The following is an 18,520-nucleotide window of genomic DNA, read 5'->3' on the forward strand; positions in this document are numbered from 1 at the left end:
AAATGACACTGTTGGCAAAATTAATCCTGAAAAACAAATTGTGCGTGCGGGCCGCAACCAGTTTTGCCATCCTGTTTGACTTATGATCCATGATTATTGAACACAGATTTATCAACTTTGTGGCCTGTTCAACAATCAATGGGCTTTCTCGCGCTAATTATAGCATGCAAAGCTGCTAATTCGTGCATTTATTTACTTTGCCGCACAAAGTTGATAAATCTGTGTTCAATAATCATGGATCGTTAGTCAAACCAAACAGGATGGCAAAACTGGTTTAGCAGAACAGAACAAAATATATTGTAACAAGGAAGAAAAAGAAATAAGCAGTAAAAGTCGAATGTTAATGTTTATATTTACAATGGATGGATGGAAATTGGAAATTGACTTAAAAGTATCGTTTTCGAGAGGATAAGTAGGTCTCTTCTTGTCCGTGTTAAATTATCGTCGTGTGAATGAGTTTATTTTTGTTTCAGTAGGACATTTGAGAAAATACTTTTTCTGCAAGAATGTCCGTTGTTTTTATAAAGAAACCTATAGGCTAACTTGAGATAAGATTTAATGAACGATTTATAGGCTAATAGGTGTTCACACGGCATTAAGTTATTCACGTCAGTGGTAAGTAGGCCCTATGGTATTATTTGATAGTTTTAATGGTTCATTCTTTACATTTTAAGGGTTAAGGCTTTTTTTCACAACTTATTAAATTATATAACCTAGGAAATGATATAAGTTAATAATGTAGGCCTACATAGTAGTTTAAGACTACCATAGCCTAGGCTAATCCTTGGCAGTGAGTTTTAACAACCCTTTAAAATTGACATGTGTCACTACTGAGTAGCATAACTAAAAGTAAATGTCAATGCCGAAGTAAATTGCAGGTTTAAACGGGTATAGTTTCTTAACTGGGCTATGCTAATATCGATTGAAACTATCGATTCGATTAGCAAACTTTCATGCGATTTTTCACCATCAGCAAGTTTGGTGGGTACAGTTTCTTAACTGGGCTATGCTAATATCGATTGAAACTATCGAATTGAAAATATTGATTAATAATCAATATTTTTAAATATATTTATTATCAAATTAAACTATCTTAACCTAACCTAACCAACCAAACTTGCTGATGGTAAAAAAATCGCATGAAGGTTTACTAATCGAATCAATAGTTTCAATCGATATTAGCATAGCCCAGTTAAGAAACTGTACCCGTTTGGTTGGTTAGGCTAGGATATGATAGTTAAATTTTATAGTAGATATATTTAAAAATATCGATTGTTAATTAGGCCTAATATTTTCAATTTGATAAGTTAGTTTCAATTGGTAAGCATAGCCCAGTTAAAAAACTGTACCCGTTTAAACTTAATAATGTGCTGATACTTTAATTTTACAAACCAAACATTTGTGTTGTTTTCATTCTTCTTAAAAGTTATAATCTCTTGGTATCAGTGTCAGATAAAACATGGTCAAAAATACCCCCGCTGCAGCAAACCTGCCGACTAAGTGAATTTCCATTTGCCTGGATTGATTTTCAATTAGGTTACACAGAGGATACACATCCGGTAACCGGGTGTGGATTAACCCTCCGAGTGTTAAGCGTCGCGTAATCGACGCACAACATGTACCCTCCGTAGTGTTATGCGTCGCTTTTGCGACACACAAAACATCGTTTACGGCGAAGGCTCTGGGACTGACTGAATCAGATTGAACTGGATCAAGATTGGTATCGTTGTTTTCGGCAGATTCTAAGCTTTCTCCTGATGTCTGTTTCTAGATGCTTTTCATTTTAGTTCCGAAAATATTGTAGCAGACAGCTGCCGTGCGTATTTTTAAACAACTTGGTTAACCTCGCACCGATGACTGGTGTGTTTTATTACGTTTATCATTGTTTTAGTGTTAAAAATAAAAAGTAGTGATATTTACTTTGTCTCTACTAACTTGATAGAACGGCGGGGCGTAGAAACTTGATAGGGGTGTCAAAAGAAACGTCTTGGTCTCTAGATAAGTTATCAGCAGAAAAACAAAGTAATTTCCCTTAGAGCTCTGCCTAGAAGCCTTTAAAAAGATCCCTCTACAGATTTGTTCTCATTTTGGCCATGTGGATAATACTTTTAATGAAACAGCTGTTAATTTGTAAATTGTATTTTAAACAACGCACATTTATTGGGAGTTACTGAATCGTCCAAAAGAAGTATTTCCAATGTTATTTTCTGATTGTAAAATTGGTTTTCTTCTGTATCATGCCATGTGTTGCAATATAACGTTCCATTACGAAATCAGTGGAAAATCGTTTTCACACAGTAACTCTACAATTATTTCTCTTTTAACTATCTATTGTACATGTTGGTGTCTGCCTTTTTCACCACTTTTGCCAATATTTTCTCATATTATTCTAGGCAGATCATCATAGGTTCATGAAATTATTGTTATAGGCCTACATGTTTTCAATCATTGGAAAACTCTTCGATTGTGTAATGCAATACAACATAATACAAGTGCAAAAATGCACGTTGCCCATATGAGCCGTGCCCATATTTTGTTAAATTAATAGTAGTTTACAGCAACTGGATAAAACATTGTACATTATTTATGTAGAAATATGTGCCACACGGGCGGGAGCAACATGAAGCTCTGATCAAGTCGTCCCAGCAAGTTAAAATAAAGATAAATGTATCTAATTGTTTTAAGGATAGCTTAAACAATTTTTGGGTCTAGCCAATTACACAGTAGGCCTACACGTTTTATCTTAAACATAGGCCGACCTTACTGGACCACTTAATAATTTGTTACTTAAAGGAAAGGAATTTAGTTGGACTAAAGTGTAAAGAGGCATTTTTATTTAGTAGAATATTCAAAGATCTGATGAAAATCTTGTGATAAAAAAATTATATTATATTTATTATTTTTATACTAAATGTAAATAATTAAATGAAAGGTTGACAAAATAAAATAATTTTAGTGTTGTTTTCGTATCTAAATTTATATACTATTCATATTTTTTGTTCACTAGTCAGAAACAAGTTTACTATTCCGGCCATGAAGAAGATATATACAACATACGTGAATTCGTCAATTTTCTGCGGGTTGCCACTGCATTTTTCCGCTCCTGGACTTCAACCGGCGTGGGAATGAGCTACATTTTACTGCGTGAAAAAACGCACGTGTGGTCGTAGCCTAAGTCTTGTCTTTGAAATTTTAACAACTACTGAGCTTTGAAAGTAACAACTCATGAGAAATTGAATCAAAAGCTTTACTGAGGTCCATGAACAACCCTACCACTTTAGATTTACTCTCTAAGCTATCAACGATGGATTCAATGAAAGCTGTGGCAGCTGTTATGACAGATCTGCCACTTCGGAATCCATGTTGGCAGTCATCAAATGTACCATTATTTTCAAAGAAGCATACCAGTTGGTTATAAACAACCTTTTCATAGATTTTTGAAATTGAAGGTCATGTGCGTTTACATGTTCATGTAAAGAGTCGACAGAAGAAATATTTCTTGCATCACAGTTCATTCGAGAAATCAAAAGAAAACTGCATACGTGAACTACTTTTAATGCGCCCCAACTGAATTTCAGTCAAATGGTTGAAAAATCCTTAGCACTGGAGGCATCTAAAGTAGATTCAAGAAGTATTTCCATGAAAAGCCAGTATGAATGTTCAGATGAAGTCAATTCCATTTCTAAATGCAACAACAAACAAAATTACAGTGGTTCAAATTCAAATAGAAGATTTATCACATGCAAAATAGACTTAAAAGATTCAGGAATAGAAGACTTGTGCTTCCGATGTGGCAGGAACAATCACATAGCTTCAACGTGTCGTACAAATTATAATGACCTCAAATGTTTGTCCTGTAATTGTAAAGGTCATGTAGAAAAGGTATTCATAAATACTCTTCTTCAAAATAAATCAAAAATTAAGTACATTGAAAACCAACTTAGTTCAAAATATAAGGGTGTAGCATAGAGCACAAGAGCCTAGATTTTTTAGGATTTTTTGAGAGGATAGCAGGCTTACCTGAATGGGAAAGAGTCCAAACTGGCACAGGAAACACAAAACAAAACTTTACACTATATACAAAAAACATTAGAATATTTCACTGTCACTGACAGCATTTTCAACTAAGGAAGAGAGTTTTCTAGATGTCCAAAATGGAACCATCAACTACCACCATGGAACCATGGAACTATCATGGTATGGTAGTTCAAAATATGTGTGTGACAAATCCAACCTTCTTGATGAATTCTATCAATTAAATCAAGTCTGTTTTGTTGACATTAATACACCAGAAAGTCGTCAATCTGCTACTCAAAAATATTACATTGGGAAAATTCAAAGATTCGAAGTTGATTCTGGAGCTGGACTAACATTACTCCCTGAAAAAGATGTTCACGAACTTCATTTGCAAGCCAAACTAAGACCAACATCCATATGTTTCCAATCTTACACTTCCGGAATATTTGAACCACTTGGCATAGCTGAAGTTTAAGTTACATGCAACAATCAAACATCAAAAGAAGAACTTTATGTAGTTCCTGATAGATTTTCACCAATCTTGTACGACATGGATAAGAAAATTTGGCATAGAACTTGGCCAGATCGACCAGAAATTCAACCCTCAAGATACAGTTTGTTCAAACGAAATGATTACAATTCAAAATATTGATGAATAGAAGTACCGGCACACTGATACAAGCCAGAAATAGTATGCATTTCTAGTATCACTTGTTCCCTAAAACCAAGTGAAAATTTCAAACCAATTTTTATAAAAGAATGTCCTGTTACATTTGCATTAGTTAATAAAGTTGAGGAAGAACTCCATGATCTAGAGAAATTACAAAAATACAAGGACATTACAAGAACAAATACCACTACAAGCCAAAACGGAATCTCAAGAGGATACCATTCAAATATGAGAGCAAGAAGCTCAAGCGTGGGAGATTGTATATAAACTAGATGGTACACCCCTACTAAGTCATGGGCATAACTACCACCTACCACTGTCATTACACATACACAACCATCATCGACCGGACCTAGAGGTGAAATTGTCATTATTAAAAATCCTAATCATTCTAATCAAGGTTCAAATAATGTAGCTGAGACAATATCTTATCCAAATACTACGATAGACGACCACCATCAATCCCCATCATCTTCAAGACACTCATCCAGGGGAGCCCAGAGGGGGGGTACTGTGGCGCGTTTGCGCCACAGGAATTTTTGGAGGGGACTTCTTTTAGGGGATTTTGGGGGGATTTTTTTTGCTAGCTGTCATAATGAATGTAGGCTATAATTTTGTATAAGCAGCCCGAAAAAGTGTTTCTAAGTAGCTCACTATCAACACCAACAACATTTTGCCCTGCTTCTAAGAATGTTAAAAACACACCTTGTCAGACAATCCTTAATATACCAGTGTCAAATTTTACTTGCTACATATGTTTTGGTGGTTCTTTAACTCCACCATCGTCAGTATTTAAAAAAAGAAGTGGATCTTCTGGAGGTATCGTCATAGTACATTACAAACATTTAACACAAAACGATTACAGATAGGCCTATCAATTCATGCATGTACATTGCCGTCGGCAGGACTGGCAAACTGAATCAGGTTCAGGTTATGACATATTATGGACCGACATGGTCTCTAGATTGTCGTCTGCGTTTTCAACAGCTGATATTGGACTATTTGGACTGTTGTAGTGACTGAGAAGAGTGTTGAAAATATAATGGGATTCATAATTAATTGAGTGTTTTCACTCAAAGATTTTGTGCTGTCCCTAGTTTTATGTATTAATACATTTCAAACTCCCAAAAGTATTTAGTAAATTTCCTTTCGCTCAGTACTGTAGAATTGCGAGACCATCATCTATATAATTAGTACGCTACATGAAACTTTGTTGGTTGAACTCCTCCGCCAATTCCTAACCGATTTTATCCATTGACGTCTCATTGGAAAGAGCGTGAAGCGTAGATTTGCAAACTGGCCTTACATTTTTTAAAAAGTCCCTTGGGCTCTGCCCCAGTGGCTTTGAAAGTTCCCATGTTATCCTTATGAAGAACATGATTGTTTACATTTTGATCAGCTGTATAATTTAATTGCAGTTATTTATTTTTCAATTCGATGAAATGCATTAAGTACATTTATTTACTATATTAGTTTGTGTAAACATAACCCCCAAGACGGATCGTGTTAGTATGGTTGTATCTTAAATTTGTGTATTTATCGTTGTTTTGTGTCGCTATGACGGATCGTGTTAGCATGATTGTAACTTAAGTTTGTGCATTTATCGTTGTTTGTGTAAACATAACCCCCAAGACGGATCGTGTTAGTATGGTTGTATCTTAAATTTGTGTATTTATCGTTGTTTTGTGTCGCTATGACGGATCGTGTTAGCATGATTGTAACTTAAGTTTGTGCATTTATCGTTGTTTGTGTAGCTATAATTTGTTTATTTGTTGTTTTATTCTTTTAAATGCCTCCGACGCGACGACGACGAAACATAGACAGGAGGCGTAATCATGATAACGACCGCAGCTTCAGAACAGTGGCGCGGTTAGGCTTAACTCATCTGGACAATCTCAACTATTAGGTAACAAATGCGCCCAAACACTACCCCAAAACGACTTTTCAAACGTTCTCAATTGGCCCTCTATCAATGACCTGTGTTGCCTGTACAGCGAGGCATTTTGAGAAGGAGAAAACCAGCCGGAATGCTTTAGGTTTATCAATAACGAAGATAAACATGGTCTGAGTTACACACCGGTAATCTTTGAGTTGACTCTTTTAAACTAATTTTAAATATAACTGTTATTCGTTTTGAAATAACTCCTGTAATACTTTTCAATTGGTCGAAATTCGAGCAACATGTACACTAGTTTATATAATTTTGAAACAAGATACGTTTTGCCAAAGTATTATTAATGCACAAAGCTGTTTGAATTCTTAAGCCCTGTAAAAATTAACGCCACCTAATATATTGTACAGTTACATTACTGTGTTGGAGTAGAGTAATTCACCAAGTATATTGTTGTACGTTTTGAAGACTTTGTCTATTGCAATACAGAGCACATGTTGGCTGACAATACAGATTCTGAATTGTAAATTGAAAAACTTCTAATTCGTCCATTTAGTTAGGTATATTGATGTTGTTTAGTTTTTATTAATTAGTTTTAAATAAAGAAGACATTTTTTGGCAACAGTAAAAGTTTCTATTTTTAAAAACATAACAACAACTTATTTGTAAACAGATGTAAGATAAACTTGAAGAATCATATGTTATTTTAAAGCATAGAATATTAAATACTAGCTGTTCTACCCGTGCTTTGCAACGGGAAGAGGACCAAATAGAAACATTTTAAGCTTTATATCTGCTGCATATAATAGTTACACATCGACCAACGCTTTTAGAAACAAAATTCAACTTTTATGCCCTTAATAGAAATGTTTATGTTATGACTTTTAAATCTGGAAAGTAGTGGATACCACCATTTTGGTTTTGATTAATTTTAAATCTTGTGTAGGCTGATATAAGAAAAACTGACCAAATCTTTGAATACAACTTTCAAATAACTGATTTACTTTCATCTCCCTTAGTTACATATCTTTTTTCTTTATTTTTTGACATTTTAAATTTCAATGTTGTTTTTTCAATTTCACTCTTCTTCATATTAAATCACAAATCATTCCATCTTCAGTTTTTTCACTCACAATAAATCATTAGCAAAACTAAGTCAGCTATTATAAACTTTAGAAATATTGTTGTGCCTTATCAATAGTCTTTTGAAATGTTAAAGAAACTATATCTATACAATAAAAAATTTCAAACAAATAATTTAGCATAAAATACAGCAGACAAAACTAATATGATTATCAAAGCATCAAAGAGTAAAAAATTTAATTTAGCAAATACAGTATATGTTTCATTGCATCTTTGATTCTACTCTACAAAAATATCAACAAACTACTTAAAATACAAACCATTTTCTTTTAATCAGTTCTATCATTGCCTTTACATTTTTTCACACTTACCGGGCAAACATAGTAACAGATATTTAATTGGTTTTAGAAACAAAAGAACATTGTGTACTGCTTAGTTTTATGATATTTTCCTTGGTTTAATTTAATCAGTGGTGTGGTAAAACATAAATATTAAATTTATCAAATAAAGTAAATGTGAACTGAAAGTTATGTTAAGAAAAATAAGAGTATTTTGTAATACCAAAATATAGTTAAAAATATATACAGAAAAAAATACCAGGTTATGGATTTGGTTCCGCAAATGTTCAAGATTTGTGATCAAATTTCCTACAATTATGGTTCATTCCATCCACGAAATACATGCACAGCTTTATGTTATCGGTCTGGCCAAGGCGAAACTATCCCATAAGTTAATGAATTATCAAGTAAGAACAGGATGATTTAATACATGGGTCGATGGGGCAAGAGAAGGAATTAAAATTCAATATATCATTAATTTCTATACAGGGTTATTACAAATGATGTTCCTGATTTTGATTATAAATATTACTGGGCTAATTTGTTTCAAGACTATTTTAATTGGTACCATTGGAAAGAAAAACTCATAAAGTTTAATTTACATTGGTTTGGGTGCATATCAGCTGTTTGTCAAGTCAATTGTTGTAAGTGTTGTGTAATGGCTGAATTTGAAGGCAGGAAAGCTTTTTGCCAGTTGGAATATTACATTAACCAATCTGTTATTAGTGTGCAACGACAATTTAGAACCAGGTTTAACGTTTATCCTCCTAGTAACCACTATATTGGCAAGTGACACTTGAAATTTAAGAGAAATGGCTGCATTTGAATGTTACTTGTAGTAAGGCTGAACCAGTGCCGGATTTAGGGTACTTGCGGCCCTAGGCCAAATTACTTGAGCGGCCCTCCCCCTGTGGTGGAAATTCCTTGCGATCGCGGAAGTAATCGTGAATATCTCCTATGCATCAAGGGGCATCATCATTGACACCCGTGATCATGGATGAAATCGTGAACATCTCTCCTAAACCAAGTCAAAGCCATCATAGGTATCCGTGACCGCGGCTAAATCTTAAACAACAAAGGGCAAAATCTTCCCCCGCGGGCTGCAACAAAGGGACATCATCCTTGACACTCGCGACCACGGCGAAATCTTGATCATATCCCATGAGCTGTGACCTTGAGGACATCATAACCGTTGCCCGCGACCGCAGTAAAATAGTGAACATCTCCCGCGGGCCGCAATCACATGGATGTCATCATCGACACTCGCAACCATGCCAAAATCGTTAACATCTTCCGCAAAGCAGCAATCACGGGGACATCAAAATCGACACTTGCGATCGCGGCAAAGTCGTGTTAAAAACATCTCCCGTGGACTGCGATCATCATCATCATTGTCTCCCGCGGCCGTACCGAAATCGTTAACATCCCCCTCGGGAAGGCATCACGGGGACATCCTCATTGATACCTTTAGTCGCGGCGAAATCGTTAACATCTCCCGTGAGCCACAATCACGGGGACATCATCATCGACACTCGTTACAGCGGCTAATTCTTGAACGTCTCCCGCGGGATTTGATTATGAGGATACATCACCGTCACCCGCGGCCACATCTAAATCGTGAACGTCTTCCGCGGGCCGCAATCATGAGGATAGATCACCGTCACCCAAGGCCGCGGCTAAATCACAAACGTCTCCCGCGGGCCGCAATCATGAGGATAGATCACCGTCACCCACGGCCGCGGCTAAATCGCGAACGTCTCCCGCGGTCCGCAATCATGAGGATAGATCACCGTCACCCACGGCCGCGGCTAAATCGCGAACGTCTCCCGCGGTCAGCAATCATGAGGATAGATCACCGTCACCCACGGCCGCGGCTAAATCGCGAACGTCTCCCGCGGTCCGCAATCATGAGGATAGATCACCGTCACCCACGGCCGCGGCCAAATCGCGAACGTCTCCCGCGGTCCGCAATCATGAGGATAGATCACTGTCACCCACGGCCGCTGCTAAATCGCGAACGTCTCCCGCGGTCCGCAATCATGAGGATAGATCACTGTCACCCACGGCCGCGGCTAAATCACAAACGTCTCCCGCGGTCCGCAATCATGAGGATAGATCACCGTCACCCACGGCCGCGGCTAAATCGCGAACGTCTCCCGCGGTCCGCAATCATGAGGATAGATCACTGTCACCCACGACCGCGGCTAAATCGCGAACGTCTCCCGCGGTCCGCAATCATGAGGATAGATCACCGTCACCCACGGCTGCGGCTAAATCGCGAACGTCTCCCGCGGTCCGCAATCATGAGGATAGATCACTGTCACCCACGGCCGCGGCTAAATCGCGAACGTCTCCCGCGGTCCGCAATCATGAGGATAGATCACCGTCACCCACGGCCGCGGCTAAATCGCGAACGTCTCCCGCGGTCCGCAATCATGAGGATAGATCACTGTCACACACGGCCGCGGCTAAATCGCGAACGTCTCCCGCGGTCCGCAATCATGAGGATAGATCACCGTCACCCACGGCCGCGGCTAAATCGCGAACGTCTCCCGCGGTCCGCAATCATGAGGATAGATCACCGTCACCCACGGCCGCGGCTAAATCGCGAACGTCTCCCGCGGTCCGCAATCATGAGGATAGATCACCGTCACCCACGGCCGCGGCTAAATCGCGAACGTCTCCCGCGGTCCGCAATCATGAGGATAGATCACCGTCACCCACGGCCGCGGCTAAATCGCGAACGTCTCCCGCGGTCAGCAATCATGAGGATAGATCACCGTCACCCACGGCCGCGGCTAAATCATGAACGTCTCCCGCGGTCCGCAATCATGAGGATAGATCACTGTCACCCACGGCCGCGGCTAAATCACGAACGTCTCCCGCGGTCCGCAATCATGAGGATAGATCACTGTCACCCACGGCCGCGGCTAAATCGCGAACGTCTCCCGCGGTCCGCAATCATGAGAATAGATCACCGTCACCCGCGGCCGCGGCTAAATCGCGAACGTCCCCCGCGGGCCGCAATCACGGGTACATCATCATCATCGACACTTGCGACCGCGGTGAAATCGTGAACATCTCCCTCGGTCCGCTGAGACATCATTATGGTCACCTGTGATCGCGGCAATCTAGTGGTTTAAAATAAATAATTTTTTATCTATAAAAATGTTTTAATCCTCTGCGGCCCCCTTTTGCTTGCGGCCCTAGGCCGCGGCCTAATCGGCCTAGTGGTAAATCCGGCACTGGGCTGAACTTAACAATGTGCTGCCTGAGATATGGAACGAGCTCGGTGGTCCGAATAATGACACACCCCTGAACTGGCCTACAAGATCTCCGGACATCACCCCCTGATTTTTTTCTTGTGGGGATACATCAAAGATAAGGCGTACACACCACCATTATCAAGCATACTTGAGATCCAGCAACGGATTACCAATGCTATCGAAACAATAGACCTAGACACACTTTTCAAAGTCTAGCAAGAGCTTGACTACATTATTGACATCTGTCGTACCACAAGGGGTTCCCGTATCGAGCATTTACAGTTCTGTGTATCTGTGTAAAAACTTTTTGAGTTTTTCAAAAGTTGTAACCATTTTATTTCTTTGTATAACAAATAAAACTATATTTCATGTATGTATGAAATCATGAACATCATTTGTAATAACCCTGTATATTAATTTGAAACTGTTTTTCTTTGTCACAGCTAATTTGAGAGAACGGCTAGGCGTAGAAACTCGGTAGAGGTGTCTAAAGAAAGGTCTTGGTCTGTAGATGAGCCATCAAAAGAGAAACATGGTGAATTCCCTTGGGGCTCTGCCCCCGTGGCCTTTAAATTCCCATCCCATGTTATTCTTATGGAGGAAAACGGGGTTTTTGTCACAGCTAATTTGAGAGAACGGCTGGGCGTAGAAACTTCGTAGGGGTCTCTAAAGAAAGGTCTTGGTCTGTAGATGAGCCATCAAAAGAGGAAAGAGGTAAATTCCCTTGGGGCTCTGCCCCAGAAGCCTTTAAAGTTGCCTCTTCAGATTTGTTTACATTACGACCATATGCATAATTCTACACTACTTTGAATGCAACAGGCTGTTAATATTTAAATTGCGATTTATTGAATTTGTCAAAATGGAGTACAGTATTTGCAATGGATTTTTCTGATTTTAAAATTGATTTTCTTCTGCATCTGTCATGTTTTGCAATATAATGTTCTATTACCAAATCAGTGGAAAATCCTAATATCACAGTAACTTTTAAAATTATTTCTTATAACTTATATCTATTGTATGGGTTGGTTTCTGCCTTTTTTTTACCACTTCTTGGAGATTGTACGTAGGTGATATTCTTTGGCATATTGCATCTTCAGACGAAACTTGGGTTGGTGTAATTATTACAATGGAAAAGAGTGAGAAATCCTGGACAATTTGATATAGGCTAAAAATAAAACTGAATTACTGTAATACTGTGCTACATTTCTTGAGCAATCATTTAAATAACCGATTTGCAAACAATGGAAACATAGAAAAAGTCATAGAACACAACCAAGTAAAAGAAATAGAAATAATGGTTTTTTTACACTAAAAACACTAAAAAACAAGATCAGCTTTTTGAAAAAGATAAGATATTTACAAAAGATTTTGATTATATCTAACTGTTGTGTAGATCGTGAGTTTTTCCATAATCTTTGAGTCGCTTGTAGAACCCCGTCGAAATCAATGGTTAATCTTGAGGTTTTATGTAAATTCAGCTAACTGCGATAGATAGAGTGAAGTCATTAAAATCTTAGTTAAATGAAGGGAAGATAAGCATAATAATAAGTATGACGATTGTGTTCCCTAAAAAACGTGATTGATGAATTCGTTTAACACAATATTTCCTACCTTTTTATCGGCTTTAGGTTGCCCAAAAGTTTTTTTAGGAGTCTTATAATTGTTTGTTCATGAGTTTGTTTCATGTCAAAGCCACTTTCACTATATGGGAGATCGTATTGAGATCAGATTGTATCCGGATTAATAAGTAAATCTTCATCTTTGGTCATAAAAATACAGAATTTTATCAGCATATTTAATCATTTTTTTTGTATTTGATAAAAATATCTGATTCTCTAGAAAGCAGTAAGATTCTTACTTCGATCTAAGCAATTTTATTTCCTTCTCTTGCCACATCGACCCATGTATTAAATCATCCTGTTCTTACTTTATAATTCATTAACTTATGGGATAGTTTCGCCTTGGCCAGACCGATAACATAAAGCTGTGCATGTATTTTGTGGATGGAATGAACCATAATTATTGTAGGAAATTTGATCACAAATCTTGAACATTTGCGGAACCAAATCCATAACCTAGTCCAGCCTTGGTAACAAATTATGCAAATGCGATGAGATGTGATGACACTGTTGTGTTTCCGAATGCTTTGTATGTAGTGAGGTTTAGATGCGTTGTTCGACCTAGCTACATGTGTACAGCAAAGTAAAAACCCTGTACACATTTTTTTAAATACCTGAATTGACATTAGTTCACCTACTTCACCAAAAACCATAGATGAAACGTACTCCGTAGTTAGTCTATTCCAAAACTTGAACACAGCTCTCATCCTCAAGGTACTCATCTATGACACAATTTTTAACCCGATTGTCAAAAACTTTTATACCAATAAATGAATTTCTGGTGTTCTTTCTTGAATTCAAAAATAAATGGTAATTGAAAGTAGGCAAAAAAAAGGTAAGTGCCAACCTTACAATATATATAAGCTAACCCGATAAGGAATAATTATGTTCCTTTGAAATTGATATGTAACACTTATTTCATAATTTAAAATTTTCTAAGAGCAATAAAGCATATATTTTTGATCAAAACATTTAAAACGTATTATAAATTTATCATTTTGTTGAAACTATAAAAAACTTGCCATGCAGTGGAGAATCAATTTAAAATCATAAATAACAAGCTGCTATACCCGTGCTTTGCAACAGGAAGAAAATGTGACCTAGAGAGCTATTAAAGTGGTGCTGATGTGTGTTTTAAAATACAGCAACTCTATGATTTAGTTTGAAAATATAAACTGATTTAAAAGCACAAACCTACTTACTTTCAAACCCCTACTTTTGATGTTAATAGATTTCTAAGAGTATGACAACATGCATACCTTAGTGTAGCTATAGCATCAAATGAGGAATACTTTACAAAACTTATACAACCTCACTTTAAAACCAAAAATAACCTCCTCAATCTACATAAAGCGTCACAAACATCTTATTCGAGCTAATAAACAAACACCAGTTTATTGTACTGACCAGCTGTTTCATTAACTAAATTAAATTAAATCATGTAATCATTGGAAGCATGCCAGGCGTAGTCCTTTAGAAATCCGCCTGTGGGGCAGAGCCCTTAGGAAATTCGTCCATATCAATACTTTTCGGCAAATCTACACACTCTAAGCTTCATTTTGATATGCCTATATTTTTATTTACTTAATGACCTTACCGTTTACATAAAATTTGATTGTATCACTTTAATAATATAATAGATAATGTAAACATTAAATTTTGGCAGTTTCAGTAGACCTTTGAATACAATTTTAATATTAACAGCTGGTTCATTAAAAGTAGTGTAAGAGTAGAGTAAGTAGTGTAAAATTATCCATATGGTCGTAATGTAAACAAAATTGCTGAGTGAACTTTAAAGGCCTCTGGGGCAGAGTCCCAAGGAAATTTACCTCGTTTCTCTTTTAAGGGCTCACCTACAGACCAATACATTTCTTTAGACACCCCTACCAAGTTTCTACACCCAGCCGTTCTCTCAAATTAGCTGTGACAAAAACCCCGTTTTCCTCCATAAGAATAACATGGGATGGGACTTTAAAGGCCACTGGGGCAGAGCCAATGTAAACATCGTGAGTATTCTCATTGCATCCATGGAGACCAATCGATATTTACTTTTAAAATCCTCACCTCAGAACTTTTAAAGCCAAAAAGGCAAAGCCCACGGTCAGTATCGAAGTGTGAATAGTCCTATATTGGTCCTTGGTATGGTAGCTATATTTTTGTAAAATTTAAGCCAGAGTTGGTTCAGTAGTTTTTGCGCCTATTAGTAATACACATACAGACAGACACCATTAGATTTTTTTATATAGCCTAATAGTATAGATCTAAACATCTTCCCCTTTGACAAATTTAACTTTTATTTTTCTTATGAAAATAGAGTTTCTTCTGAATTGTTTTCCATTTTTATCTTGCACTACGTATGATCTTGGAGTTTCACCAACTTTTACTATGATAGCTGGCTCCCAGTGCTTGGTCCGAACATTTTGTACATAAATGGGATCCTTTTCTTTATATACTGTTTCTTGTTTAGTCGTCTTATCATAATAAGATTTTTGATTGATTCTTTTCGTCTGCATTTGATCTGCTACATCTTGATGAAGAATTATCTTTGGCTCTAATCTGTGATTTGGAAGAGGTAATTTTGATCTTAATACCCTCCCCATTAGTAACTGAGCTGGAGAGTAATCGAGTCCTGCAACAACACTGTTTCTGTAATTAATTAGGCTCAAATTTAGATCTGATCCTGATTCTGAGGACGTTTTTATAAGTTTTTTAGCAATACCTACAGCTTTTTCTGCTAAGCCATTGGCTTGAGGATAGCTAGGACTTGTAGTTTGTATTTTAAAATTCCACTCCCTTGCTAACTCTCTTAGTTGGTAAGAATCAAAAGGCATGTTGTCAGCTATCATAATCTGTGGAATCCCAAATCTACCAAATATTTGGACTAATGCGTTCTTCACGGAGAAACTGTTTTTACTATTAATTTTGACCACCTCTAACCATCGGGAGTAGAAGTCAACAAGTATCAAGTATATCTTCCCAGCACATTCAGCAATGTCTGCGGCAACTTTCAAGAAAGGAACATTAGGTATTTTGTGGCAAATGAGTGGATCTTTGATGTTTGATTTTCTATATTTCTGACAAATATTACATCTGTCAACAATGTTCTTCAAAACTGCTCTTACTCCGGGCCAATAATAGAAATTGGATACAATTGAATTAATTTTTGATTCACCAAGATGAGTCTCATGCAGTCGGTTGATAATTATTGATCTCAGTTTCTTAGGGATTATTATACGGTTTTTGAAATGCAGCAAACCATCATTCAACTCAATGTCAGATCTGATATTAAAATAATGTGCCAGATCTCCTCCACAAGGCAATGATGTAGGCCATCCATTAACATAATACTCCACAACTTGTCCCAAAATGTCATCACTTGCAGTTTCTTTTTTGAACTCTTCAAGTCGTTCATCTGAAAAATTTACAATTCCTGTTTCGGTTACATAGTGTACCATATCTAGCATGGTGAGGTCAACTGGCTCTTTTGTTTTTACGCCACATCGTGACAAGAAATCAGCTATATACATGTACTTTCCAGCCAAGTACTGTATTTTGAAACTGTAGGGCAATAACTTTAGCCTAAGTCGTTTTAATCTATTACGAGGTGTTTGCCCGTGCTACGTACGGGAGTAGTCAGTTAAAACTGTGTATAATTCAGAACAGCTAGCTTACACGTATAAAGACAAATTTTATTGCAGCCTACAGTAGAAAGAGTAATTATCAATTGAGAAGTGTATAGGCCCAGTCAATGATATCACCTTCCAATTCCATCGCATACCTGCCTCTTCCATAATCAATATCACCACAATACAATAACTCATACTATACACAATTTCCAGTAGGTCTGAATAGAAACTCCCTAAAATAAAACGAAAACATGTAATAAAATTCACAGTACACATAATTATACCGTTGGTGTCCTGACATCATTAAACAAATCGTCCACAGATATCCTTTATATCAATTATACTGCATCAATTGCTAAATAAATAAGTGTAAACAAAGAAAAGTAAAAACAACAACATATAGTTTGTTTTGGTAAACAGCTGAGTCAAAAATAAAATAATATTCATTTGAACAAAAGAACTGGTCACATGTTGAAGGAACTTAAACCGTAAACACGCTAGTAAAGCTAGTGACGTAATTAATTGTCTATGTTTATTATCCATTCCGTTATCAGTTCTAATAAAACCACCCTCATTGAATCAATGTACACCGTAATTCCCCATATTCATTTATTTAAGATATAAAATATTCAGAGCCACCAAACTTAACTAAACACACGCCAAACAACTTTTTAGATTTCATAAAAGATGGTTAATCTAATTGCAGTATCCTAGGTCAATTATGACGTTGTGCTCAATCTATGTCATTCATCTGTATATCTTTGGATAAAACCCGTCTGAGGTTGTGGGGGTAATTTAAAATCGTTTTCCTGAGGGTTCTTGATCTTTTTCTTTATGACATCAATATTTCCGGGCCTAATCCAAACAAAGTTTAAGCATTCAAAAACATTGATTGTAAACAAAAAGCTACAAAGATGAATTAAAACTTGTAAAAAATGGATTTTCCTACAGTTTCTTAAAAAGGTTGAGCAGTAAAATGATTTGCATATCCTTTTTTTAAGACTCGTGTACAGAGCCTGGAGTTGTATGATACATCGATTGTGTTACTTATCTCGGTGGTCTACTAATCGTACTTATTTCCTATAATCAATGACAAAATCAGAGTAAATAAAATAACCTCATAATTCTAGAGAGCTTTTTTATATTTAACCAGCTGTTAGTTAAAAGAAAATTATATTGCACTAAAACAAACCGAAGATTACAAAGATTTATTTAAAAAATCCTTTGAACATTCTAGTATTTTACTATGTATATTTAAATAATCTGTCATCCTCTTATATCTACTTATCAATGGTTAGCATTACACATAGTATAAATAAGCCAACCCTTAGTATGTCTTTTAATTTGATCCAAATGCTGAATTTGTGTCACATACACGCTTAATGTTTACAGCTGTTACGTTAAGCAAATGATTTTATACCAAAAACTAGTGTAGAATGATAGCGTCTGCTAGACTTTTTAAAATTTTAAACTTATTTTCTAAAAAACTGAAACTCTAAACTAAAATTATGGCTTCGACATTCCCTAATTCTCAACATTATCTTTCTATCAACACAAAAATCATGAAAATCCGTCAAGTGGTTGATTTAGAATCGTGAAATAAAAAAACCCTGTTACGTTTTAATATTATAGATTCTGTATTTTATTGATATGTTTTTGCATTAGTGACACAAGGGGCATATGATCAGATTGAATAGTGATGTCTTCATGTCCATATACATAAGCGTGTAGTTTTGAACAGGAGAAATATACTGCTAGCAATTCCTTCTCAACTTGGGCATAACCGACCTCAGCTCAGTTAAGAGACCTAGACGCCATGTAAACAGGTTTGTTGTTTTGTAGCAAACAGCACCCAAGAGCATCTTGAGACGCATCACACTGTATGATGATAGGAGCTGTCATATCAAAGGGAGCAATGATCTGGTCACTAGAGATAAGTTGTTTAATATTATCGATAGCTTTTGAGTGTAGATCAGTCCACTGCCAATGAACATTCTTCTTTAAGAGCTC

The 18,520-nt window shown here is 36.8% G+C and overlaps 1 protein-coding gene across 4 annotated transcripts in view; it reads left to right on the forward strand.

The window, feature by feature from the left end:
- Positions 1 to 225: 225 nt before the first annotated feature.
- LOC128989179 (kelch-like protein 26) overlaps positions 226 to 18,520 on the forward strand; it is a 138,981-nt gene continuing 120,686 nt past the window's right edge. For 2 of the 4 annotated variants that reach the window (XM_054411075.1, XM_054411244.1), the window contains exon 1: positions 226 to 615. The gene's annotated coding sequence lies outside the window, so the exon portion shown is untranslated. The remainder of the gene's footprint in view (positions 616 to 18,520) is intronic. The other 2 variants (XM_054411187.1, XM_054411131.1) reach the window with 2 other exon arrangements.

The sequence above is a fragment of the Macrosteles quadrilineatus genome, unplaced genomic scaffold (genome assembly GCF_028750875.1).
Source record: "Macrosteles quadrilineatus isolate MER2022 unplaced genomic scaffold, UCM_ALF_1.0 Scaffold_1__1_contigs__length_201487025, whole genome shotgun sequence".
NCBI classification, from domain to species: Eukaryota; Metazoa; Arthropoda; class Insecta; order Hemiptera; family Cicadellidae; genus Macrosteles; species Macrosteles quadrilineatus.